Below are 12101 nucleotides of genomic sequence, written 5' to 3'. Positions count from 1 at the left end.
GTATTTCTAGGATTGTTTTGAACGACTATTGAAGATTTGATCTTGGGCCCTTTCTATGATGCTGTAATTGCTGTTTATTTTCCAAAGTGTCCAGGAACATACAAAAGTTGATTAGTGGTGTGAACCTGCTTAATTAGTCTGCTTTGAACCAATGTTTAAAGCCATATTGCAAAAGTAAATGTATTTATAGGGCTACTAGCCATATTTAAAGCTACTGTATTTGAGTTATGGAAGTGTGATCTTATGACATCTGTTGTATTTCTTTTGTGATAAGGAAATTGTTTTTGAGCTATAGCCTTTAAGCAAGGAGGTCTTGTGAGAAATGTAGCTAGTGGAAACATGTTCATTAGCTTTGGTCATGACGTTGGTGTTTTTCTGGGTTTTGTTTGTTTTGGTTTGGTTTTTGTTGTAGTGTGGGGTTTTTTTTGTTTGTTTGTTTGGTTTTTTTCTTTCTTTCTCCTAGGAAGAGGAGAGGCAAAACCTTTGGCCTTTTGTATATTGCTGTAGTAGTGTAGAGTAGTGTATACGGGTTCTTAAGTAACCTCACTCGCCACTTCCTTGTTTACTTGTGAATGCGTGACTTAGTCTGTAGTGGTTCAGCAGGACTCTATTGGCATAACAGTTCATCATGTGTTCAACTAGCTAAGAAAATCTGCTGCAGGTGCTTTTTTGATTTTGTTTGCAGACTCAGAAGAAATGGACTTAGTTTGTGGAATGGCGTGGCTAAACCAGATTCATTCATTGCGTAGTTTGCATTCAGCAACCTCTTGTTTCGGGTAAATTCCCATTTTAAAAAGAATAGCGTTTGAAGCTTACCCATGAGGTAAAAACGTTCTACATGTAAACTTCCTGGTATGACAGTGATGGTGCAGCTGTATTTCAGAGGTGTAACTTTCTTTTTTGTTTATTTGTTTTCTTGGTTTTATTTCTTTTTTGGGGGGGTGGGCAGTGGGGAAAATGTTCTTCCAAAGTCTCAGACTATAGGGCACCATTAGTGCTTAGGACCTGTTGGCTTTTATTCCTTCACAGATAGGAAGGATAGTTGATGCAATGATGAAACAAGAACAGTACCCATAAATACAAGAAATCTGGCAATTATGACTTGAGTGTTACAACAGTCCAGCCTTTACTCATAAGAATGTGAATTTGCATTTGCATCCTCAGACTATCAAATTCTGCCACTGAGGAATGTTTAAAGTTAAATCCATCTTTATTGCCTAGTAGAAGGGGAGAAGTCGCAGCATAACTTTTGTCTTTGACAGTTGTAGTCAATCAAACCTACCTACTGTGTTTTGCACTGGAAATGCTTATTTCCCCTTTCTCTAACTAGGACTGGGAGTTAAATGCTAACTGCTTATGGAGGTTGTTTCTTTAACTGTATTACTTCTTGTTCTGGTAATTAAAATGTGTGCTTCATCCTGTGCCTAAGCTAATGGAAAAGAATAATAACTTTTTTTTTTTTTTCCCCTTGTGCTTGCCACATTCCTGTTTGGTAAGCAAGCCAAGTCTCTTGGGTAGAGTGAGATGGCCACTTTGGTGTGTCTGAGCCAGTTGAATTCATTGGAAAGTCTCCCCTGAAACATGGCTTAGGTAGTATGCAAACCAGAGGGCTCTTTGAGCATGTTGAAATGGAAAAATCTTTCAGTTTCTTTAAGGTAAGCTATGTCTTAAGCTGTAGTGTCACGTAAAAGGGGGTGATTCATAAGATCTGTTAGATATGTCTAAAATTTTCCTGCAATCCAAAGTACTGATGTATACTTCACTCTTTTGGCTTGTCTGTTAAATATAACAGCAGGAGGATTTAAAACTAGTAATTTAAAATCTTAAAATACCCGAACAGAATCTGCTGCCATGGAAAGGGAGACCCAGAGAGAATAGTTGAACTTCCCTCTCCTCACCACACTTGATATGGATAATTAAATACACACTGTGATTAAAAAGACATAAGTTGAGCACCTGAATACACCAGGATCAGAGTTTCTGAAGAAAATTTGAAGTGTCATCTAAGCAGCTACATCCATGTGTGTTCTACTTGGAGGATGCTTACTGAGCAAGTGAGACTGTTTTGTATTGTTCAATGACATGTCACTCTGCAAGATTTTTGATATTCATTATAAGTTTGTGTATCATTCACGTGTTGATCAACTTCTATAACATAACTAAGGCATGGAAGATGCTTAACTCCATCCTGCTGAGGGGCAAAAATGAGTAAGGTAGCTTTCCTGCTAATTATGGAGGTAATTGGAAAGACAGAGGGTCCTCTCAAGTGAACTTTTTTTGTAGTACTGTTCTTAAAAGCACACTTGAAATAGATTTATAACTTTACAGAGTATTTGACAAATTTGAACCTAGAATATTAGTAGTATACAGTGACATCTAAAGAAATTTTGGCTCAAGCAGTTTCATTTAAGTTGCATAACTATGACAAGTTATCTTGGGCTGTAAAAATTTATTTAACTGAGGACCTGTCTTTCAGTTTTCTGAGCAGTTGAGGCAATGCTATTGTAGAGGCCAGTGGTGCTAGATCAGTGTGGCTTGCTTGTTCTGATTAAAATGAGTTATGTGGCTTTTCTTTCTTCTTTATCTCTCTTTTTTTTTTTTTTTTCTATTTTGTTGGACTTTTTTTGTTGTTTCCTTGAAAGAAAAAGGAAGGGCACAGTTAGGATACCCCAACCATACTCAGTATGCATATGTCCATGCACAGGAGATGCTGGTGCTAATGCATAGAGTTTGCTGGAGTTGCCAGCTCTATCAGCCTGTATGGCTCACTGAAAGCTACCTTTGCCTGCAGATGCGGAATCTGCTCCATAAATGCAACTTGGTAAATAACAAGCGGTGGGCTGAAATCTGGAGTTCCATTTCCAGATGAGAATGCGTATGTGCTAAGGGGCTGGGGCTTTTGCATGTACTTTGGTTTCTTGTGTCTTTTTGTGCTCGCACTTTCCCTTTCAAATGCCTCTCTAGTAATCTTTTGTTTTTACCTACTTTGTCTTATACTTAAGCTTTTCAGGCTGTGTGTGGTCTGTCTTTTTGGGTTTGATATCAGTTGTAGTTTCCTTACTCAGCTGACCCAAAGTGTTCTCTTGTTGGCTTCATATAGGATCTTTCCCTATTGGCTTGTGTCCGCCTGCCTTCCTGGGCTCCTCATATTTTGTTCTACCTTTCCTAATCTTTTCTTGTTTTCCTTCCCTACCTGTTTCATACTGTTTGCAACACACTTAACTTAAACAAGCCACATGGGACAAGTAAGAATTTTTCTGTCTTTCCTTCCCAAAACCAGACTGCATGGGCTCTAACATCACATTGCTTAGATGTCATTTGGTAGGGCCCAAAAGTTGTGTTCTTTATTTTGCCTTGAACTGAGGAAGCCTGTAATGAGGAGAGTCTGTTTTAATCTGTACTCAAATGCACATAACTTCTGTAGGGGTGCAGATGTCTATTTGCAAGAAAGTACTGAGAGGCTAATGTGGGCTATCAATAATACAACTACTGAAGATGGTTGTCATCTCCACTGTTTGTCTTTCTTTTCCTGGGAAATAGTAGAATTAGATACATTTGAAAGGATTGATTTCTGTCATAGAACTTGGTAGCTGCCTTCTAACTAATCTTTGTGTAGTCATCCTGCAAGTGTCCAAAGACTTGTTAGTTAGAGTATCATGTAGCATGAAGCACACTTATGCCTTAAAGTTCTCCCACACTTAACGTGCCTGCTTTTCTGCATGGAACATCAGTGACTTTTCATATAGAAGGTTTGTCTAGAGGTTGTGAACCATCCTACTGTGAGGAAACACACATATTTGGGGCTAGAAAGAAACTATCTGGAAAAGCTATCACATAACTAAATAATAATAGAATCCTGTGTTGGGGTGGGTTTTGTTTGTCTAAAATGCTTTTGGTTTTTGTCTTGATGAGTGTCTGTTCTGATATGGTTCAGGAAATCCTGTGTTCTTGAGCACAGAAAGTTTGTTTCTGTTCAAGAGACTGCTAATGATGACAGCTTGGTTGAACTTAGACTATTGGAGTGGACTGTGGAAAGTATGGCCAGAGGGTCAAAAGTGATGAGATGCCATCTATCTGCCAAGCCATGGTAACAGGCAGAAGTCTAATAAGCTGCATCTACACGTTCTTGCAGCCCTTCTCTGCTAAGAATTAACTGCAGACAGTATAGAAGAGTCAGTTCTGCAGACTCTGTGGGATGCGGAAGATTGGAGGTGAGGGAAGTGAAAAACAGAGTAACTTTTTCATCAAGGTACATTTGTAGGGCATTGGTATGTAGTAGCATTGGAAACTAGTGGAGTAACAGTCCAATTAACTTGAAATCTTGCCTAGCACATATGAAGACTCACAAGGAAGTCAGTATCTGAAGTGAACCAGCCTATGTAGTTTCTAAGACTCTGTTCCAGTTCTGCAGTCTTCTTTCTCTCCCTCTATGCTAGGCTCTGGCAGCAGTTCAGGTAGACCAGCAGAGCATTAAAGAGCAGGAACCTAAGGATATTCTTGAGCCTCTTCCTCCTCCTCTATCAGAGCAGGTCAGGATTTGTGCCCTCCTGAGCTGCTGGTGGGAAGGCAGCATGCCTTGTCACCTTCCCCCTCCAGGGGCAGCAGCCGGTCTTTGGAATGGATGATAGGTCACTCAGTAAAACTGTTCCCTGTTGGAACAGCTGTCTCTTTTACCCTCTGGCAGATAGGGCATCCAGTCTGTCACTAGATGGGGGCTGTACTTCAGGTTGGGATCTCATCAGCTGAATTTACTAAAAACTTCAGTCTGCAGATTCTTTCAAAGATGAGAAATTTCCCACTACTACCCTGCTTCTTCAAAGTAGTGAGGCAGCAGTGTTTTGATAATATCATGTACTGATGTGATACCCAGATAAAGGTATTCTGGAGTGCCATGGTGTGTGTGCCACCAGCCATAGCAAAGGTGGTGGTTTTGTCTCTTTCAAGTTCTCTCAGTGTACACTTGAGCTCTAAGAGGAGAAACCAGTTGTCTTTATCACTTCATACTCTACCAAAAGTTAAAGTTAAGTACGACCCTTATTTAGAATATATGTGAAGGATACAATTTATACCTTTTGTTTTAATGAAAGATGTGATTGATATTTTAGGTAAATGAACACCCTTCACTTGCATCTCTATATGTAAAACCTGCTATTGATACTAAGTTATCAAAATCCCAAGTTTAGAGTAATTGCTTCATGGTTACCTGGCTTGCACCTTTCCAAGCTATTCACTACTGTCCTTCATAGGTGAAAGGAAAAGGGCTTTCAAGCTGCTGGTATCTATTAAGCTGGCTTATTGCAACATACTCCTTGCATGCCATTATTTTTTACATGTAACTGAATAACTTTATAGTGGCAAATGTTGCAATACCTGTTAGACCAGTCCCGGAATAACAAATATGAGAAGGTAATTTTATTCCGAATGCTTGTTTGGTTGTTGTTAAGTCTGATTTTGTGTTAAACTTCACCTGTGTGGTCTTAATGACCACAGCTATGTTGAAGAACTAGAACAGAATAAATCCAGCTTTATGCTGAATTATCAGGTAAGGAGGAGAGTGAAATACTTGCAAATGTGCTTAATCTGATATGCTTTCCTTTCCTCACACATAACAATTAATGTATGTTTTTGCTCAAATAACTGAACTTTGAAGGTTGGCATATATTTGCAATAAGGAATGTGATTGTGGCAAAGGTCCATATTTTACTGTTGAACGTGCATGTGAGAGCCAAGTATTCATTTGAAGACAAAATTTCACATGAAATACAGAGGAAAATAGCAGTATAGCTTTCAGGCTTTGTTTCTGAATGCAGAGATAGAGAGGGAAAAACCATTTGATATGGAAATAGCACAGATTAGGAATGCTGATATAAACTTGGATACACAAAGAAATCTTCCAAAAACCAAAAGGGAGGAGAGCTTGGTTGCTAATTGATAAGAGGGTCTTATGACAGTGGCACATCTGGCGGTGCAGTCGCCTTCACAGCATAACAGAGGAGCAGCGTTAAATTTGCAGGACTTGTCACTTTTCTGACTGTAGCTCCTCAGAGAGCTGTCCTCTGATCAAGGAAGTATGATTTTTTTCTAATGGATTGGCTCTTTTAGCATGTCCCTTTTTTAAGATGAATTGTCACAGCGAACATCTGTGCCATGAAATTTGAAGATAATGGTAAGAAAACCTTGCACAACTTTCAGAAAGGCATCAAAAGGGAAAACTGACTTTCATATTTCTGTATTGATGTGGCTGGATACCTAAAATTAGGTTTAATTAGATTATGAATAATGCTGTTTGTATTAATGGGGGAAAAACTGCATTGCAGAACCTGTTAGGAGGGAAGACTGAAGAAAAAACTCCAAACTGAGCAACTGCTTAAAAAAGCCCTAGAAGTGGTAGCATCATGGAAATTACTTACAAGTGTATCGTTACACTTCTATTTTCCCTTTTCATTTTATGCGAATGGTGTTTCTACTGTGTAGTAACTGAGCTTATTGTCTTTCTGTGCTACACTTGCTTATGTGAGCTGCTGTTCAGATGTCACCCTTGCCTTTGAATCTACATCCAAATCCCTTGGGTATGCGGTGCTTATGAAGAGGCTACCGGTTCTTCAATTTGTGACACTTCAGTTTCCTTCAAACTTGTAGTTTCTGGGGTTGCTGTGGACAGAAATGTAACCTTAACTGTGGGTCTTGGCATAGGACCATGTGACATATTCACCCGGCAAAGCTAGTAATCAGATGTTGGATGGTCAAAGTGTGGTTGTTCTAAATACAAAGGAGCATTCTTGCCTTTTTCTGTTTCGAATGCTTACCTGCATTAATCTGAAACTGAATACAAGATAACCTATTGTACCTGGAGTCTCTGTAAGAGAAGGAAAAGAACAGGACAGGTACTTTAAATGTGGTAAGATCTTGCTTTTGATAAGTTCTGTGCCTTCCAAATGTTCTTTTCCATGTTGTCAAGTAGGCTGAGCTAAAGTATGTCCTCTGCACGTTATAAGTTTTAATGAATACTTGACTTTTAAATTCTGTTAAAGTTGGTGGAGAGAGAGAAAATGGGGTGGGTGACGCTTAGCAAAACATTTCAGATGCAGCCTTGATTTTTAAGAATGAAAAGTTACCTACACGTGACAGAAGAGACATGAGAAAAGACCTCAAATTGGATGTTATGTGAACATTAGGCTAATGTTGCATACTAGCAGGAAGGTATATTCCTGTGGCACTTGGTGTGCTAGGTCACTGGTCTTGTTTTGACAGGGCAAGTCTTGTTTGGATATAGGCAGCATTGATGCTGACAGAGATAAGTGAGTGTTGGATGAATGTGTCCAGTGATAGTGGTATCAGTGACACACTGGTCAATGTGCCAATTTTCATGCAATGGTTGTCTCTATAAATAATGCGAAACAATTTGTTGGAAAATAAAGTTGTCTGTTTTGTTTGACCTCTAGTAGACCTCATAGTTGTCTCTTTAAAAGAATGATACACCAACACTTTGTAATTCTGTATGGTTGTGTAGGATGGTGACAAAATATTTTAGGTTTCTGTCTCCAAATTTAGGCCTTGAATTATTTTGTGAAGTTTTTGGTTTGTGTTTGTTTTTCTAAATAGAACAAACACTGTGCAGCTTCCACAGCGTCATAGTAACTTTTCTGTGCAATATAATGAAACGTGGCCAGCACTGTTTTCCCCACCCCGCCCTTGCCCCTGCATAAAACTTTCTAATAAGTTCCTTTTACAGAGACCTCTGAGAAGAATTTCTCACCCTATCCCAGAGAGTTAGCAGGGGTACAGTTCATAGTATAAACAAAGTCCAAACATCCATACTGCATTTAGGGGTATGGAAACTACCTAGTTGTAAGTGTGCTTTTCAGGACTCTGTTCCCTCTTTACCAGTGGCACTGTGGAGAGATGGTGCTCTGGCCATTGTTCTGATGTACTGAACATGAGTGCAGGTGATACGTGTGTGTCCTCTGTGGATCTGTAAAAAGAAAATGCTAGCGCTCCAAATGCTGAGGCATCTGTCTACTCACTCAATGTATTTTAGGCACATGCTTGTTCTTCTAGTTACTGATAAAGGATTCCTCTTCATAAACACTTGGGGAGAGGGTGGGGGTTTCATAGGTGAAGCACTGACCTTGAGGTTCAATAGCCTTCCCCCCCAAAAAAAAAAAGCCCACACAAACAAAACCCAGCAAATGAACCAAAATAAAGGTGTTCTTAGCCTTAGTGCTGACACGCAATAGCTCTACCTCCTCCTGAACTGCCATGTATATTCTCTTCCCTGTTCTGGATTCCCTCAAGTACTCTGTATTCAAAGTGTTTCTTTAAATTATTCTTGTTCAAATCTGAGAAAACTTCCTTTCTCACTCATGAATTGTGTTAGATGATGTACATTAAATAACATATTTGATTCTAGATGAGCTATGTCAAAAGATGTAAATTCTGCCTTTCTGTCCAGAAAAGAGGTAAAGCTCTTATTAACTCCTAGCTTCAGTTAGGAAGAGAAAAAAATAGTACTTTTGTATGATCAGCTTTGTTCTAGAGACATGTAAAAATTGTTGTCATAGTGACAAACCAGTCTACATAATTTTAATGTGGTAGAATTCAAATGGCTTGTCAGATACATATGCCAGAATTGCAGCTTCTATAAATGAATGCACTAATATGTTAAATGTTAAACATATTTGGCACTAGGATATAACTTTAGAAGGGGAAAGAAAACAATCTCCTGGTTTAAAACAAGCATAAAAAAAGAAAATCCAAAACTGGAAACTCAAATCTGCATTTGACCTCTGGCTAGTAGATACAGTCACATACAGCAGTGGAGGAAATGCCTGACATTCTGGCCATCTGAGCTGGGGCTTCCAGCTTCTTGGCACACTTGCATGAGTAGGTCTGATCTTTTGTCCTCGGTTGTCATTGCAGGCTTCTTGTAGAAGTGAATAGGGGACAGAATAAGGTGAAATGCAACATGTTTCATCTTTCTGCTTTGGGTCTTTCTGTAATATATATTGTTTTATAAGAGGTTGGAACACAAGTTACTAATGCCTTGTACATATTTAGAAGTCAAGTTACTATCAGGATTTTACAACTTCTGTAAAAATACTGCATTTTTGAAAAGCTTATCTGGATGCTTCTGAAGAAAACAGCTTCAAACATCAAAAATTGTCCAATGAACTTGTGACCGATACACCGGACTGGGATGATGGATAGGAAACAAGATTAAGTTTATTGAACAAAATTTTCTAATTATTGAGCTGTTATAGTTTGTGGGCATCAGGAGTATTCCTTATCTGGATAGATCACATGTGACATAAACCTAAAATCACAGTCTCAATGCTGCTGCTTTTCAAAAATCTTGCAGTTCGTACTGCCACCTCAGCAGTGGAGTTAGAGCATATACTTAAATCTGTGACACCATACTAAGCATCCTGTCCTTACCTGCCCAGTGTATGCAAAGCACTGTTTTCAGCTTCCAGCTTGCCATAACTGGATACCTTCTGCTGGGGCTTTGATATCCTGCAAAGTAGCTGGACTGGGTAGAAGGACAAACACCTCGAGCCTGGAACTTACTTGCTAGAGCAAGAGAGCTATCAGGACCTAAATGTTGTCCATCTCCATGAACTGGATGTGCCTCTGAACAAGATGCTAGCAGCCCTCAGAAGTCATGAAGAAGAAAAGCAGAGTAAGGCAGGACTCATCCCATCTTCCCTAGAAGCTGGAAATAATAAGTGAGCCAAGCAAGGTCAAATTGGAGAGTGTATGTGTGGGGGTGGGGGGAATGAGAAAGAAGTACCTATCTTTTTTTTCCAGACATCTCTTCCTAGTGTTGGAGAGTTAAAATGCCTAACAGGTAAATCTGCTTATGCTGTTTCTTGTGTGACATCAGGTGTGTTAAGCAAGAAACTGAGTGCTTCAGGAAAGTGGAATTTTGGGAGAACATGCTAGTAACTGAGGGTAGATGGGACTTGGATCCTGACTCAATGGCCATACCTGGACAGTAGGGCTCCATTCATTATAAAGAAATAGGTGAACTGACTGATTCACCGATAGGTCTGGATCTCTTACAAAACATGCGTAACATCTAATGAATGAGTCTGAGGCACAGCTTTAGAGATTCATAGGAATGAAGGGAAGAGAAAATTGTTGCTCCTCTCAGCATGTAAAGTGTGCTGTCTTAAAACTTTTTATTACTACATAAAGTTATTCTAACTTGATAAAGTTTGTGTGGTGTGTTTGTTTTGTTTAAGTGTGTTTCCTTAGTCTTTTTCAGAACTCTGTAGCATGTTACTGAGATTCGCTAACAAAGTTTGTAGGAGCTAGCATCGTATAAAGGGATGATACACATTGATCCTGTCTGGAAACAACTTACTGGCTCCTGTGCCTTTCTGTCTGAGAAAGCTATTTATTGAAATGAGGCATAAATGAGAACTCTTGGGGTTAACCTCTGATTAATAATCACATATGAGGATTGTCCTATATAAGGGGCTGTGGTTTACAACTGTACTCTGCAAGTTACTTAGGTTGTAGCCAACTTTCAACAGAACTGTTCAGTACTAATGTGAAGTGAGATTAAGTGAAACCTGACAACTGAGATACATCTTTATCGTCACAATAACACATCCCTAACTTCTTTTGAATGATACTATGGTGTTCCAGTAATGTGAGTAGCTTGCTACACACAGGGCATGAATGCTCACTGTAAGGAAGCCCAACAGTTTTTGTGCTGAGCCATCATTGGTTTGGTTCAGGAAGCTGCAGACAGAACTGATCCAGTGTCTGGCTTTTACTACCAGCTTGTTGACAAGAGAGAGCGAGCTTTGCTTTCTAGCACAAATCTAGTCTGTCTTTACAGCTGCAGTCCACAGAACTCGTCACTTAGTGATCAAGCATGGTTTCACATCAAGGTACATGTGCACCTCTTTTCATCACTATGGTAGTTCTTACATGCTTGTTTTACAGCTGTGCCTTACACAGCTGAAAGTGAAATCTGTGGAATACAGAGCAAGAAATGAAACTTTCTGAAACTTTTTCCCTCTCATAGAAGTCCAGCAGAGATCTATGAATAATTGCTAGCTCTGCAGTTTTTGGCTCACCTGTGGTCTCCTATGGCAGGTCTTCCTCTTTTTTTTTTTTTTTCCCTCCTTCTTCCCCACCCCTTAAGGGGGAAAACTGCCACAGACTACAGTAAGGAGCTTTGTGGGGGAAGTGCAGGGATTGCTATGGAGTTAGAGGAGAAAAATTGAGAAGGGAAAGGAGAAGTGTCAAAAGCATAGGACTTACAGCTGTGTAGTGCTTTTGGTCTTGCTTATGTTGCGGTTTTGATCTTGCTTATGTTTTGGGTTTATTTTGTTTGTTTTATTGTTGTTTTTGTGTTGTGGTTTTTTTGTTTGTTTGGGTTTTTTTGAGTTTTGTTTTGTTTTATTAGACTGAAAAGAAAATATCCAAACCTATCTTATTTACTAAGGAATCTGTAGTAGATGTAGCCTAGAAGTTCTCATGGCTTACCAGGCTTATAAACATTGACAGATTGGGGCTGGAACCTAAAGCATCTGGGTATAGCGCAGTAAGAATATGAGATCACTTCAAATTACATTGTCAATACTTCCATGGAGGAAGCATATCTCTCTTACATGCAAAAGAGTTAACAGAAATCTGCCTATGTCTGTGTGAGGTGTGTTCTCTGCATGTGCCTTTGATAAGGTTTAATTTCTTAAAAATAAATAAATTAATAAATATTTTTAAAAATGCAATATGCTGCTCTGTGCTTTGTAGTCTGGCAGTTTGGACCGATCTGGACTGAGTTGAATGAGTGATACTTCCTTTCTCATCTGTGTTTTGTGTAAACAAAGACTGACCTAGTTTAGGCATTAAAGTGCTTCTGGCTTTGAATCCCAAGTGGGAAAGGGGGCTTTTGAGTTTATGGCCTGGCAGAAAGGGTGGTTTCTGCTTGCTGCTTGCCTTGAGGCGTTCCTTCCTCTGTGCTCCTCCGTGTCCGGGTCCCTGTCGCTTTGACATGACATGCTGTGGGTCCATGCTGTGAACTGGGCAGAGGAATCCCTTCAGCTATTGGGGCTGACAAAGATTCTTTATTGACAAGCTGTGAT

The 12101-nt window shown here is 39.5% G+C and overlaps 1 protein-coding gene across 2 annotated transcripts in view; it reads left to right on the top strand.

Annotated features, from left to right (window-relative positions):
- Positions 1-12101, top strand: part of CRIM1 (cysteine rich transmembrane BMP regulator 1) — a 188507-nt gene that overhangs the window by 14229 nt on the left and 162177 nt on the right. The gene's annotated exons all lie outside the window — the stretch shown is intronic.

This window comes from Patagioenas fasciata, chromosome 3, assembly GCF_037038585.1.
Source record: "Patagioenas fasciata isolate bPatFas1 chromosome 3, bPatFas1.hap1, whole genome shotgun sequence".
Lineage (NCBI taxonomy): Eukaryota > Metazoa > Chordata > Aves > Columbiformes > Columbidae > Patagioenas > Patagioenas fasciata.
The sequence above is the reverse complement of the archived record's forward strand: the minus strand, read 5'-3'. Positions and strand labels throughout refer to the sequence as shown.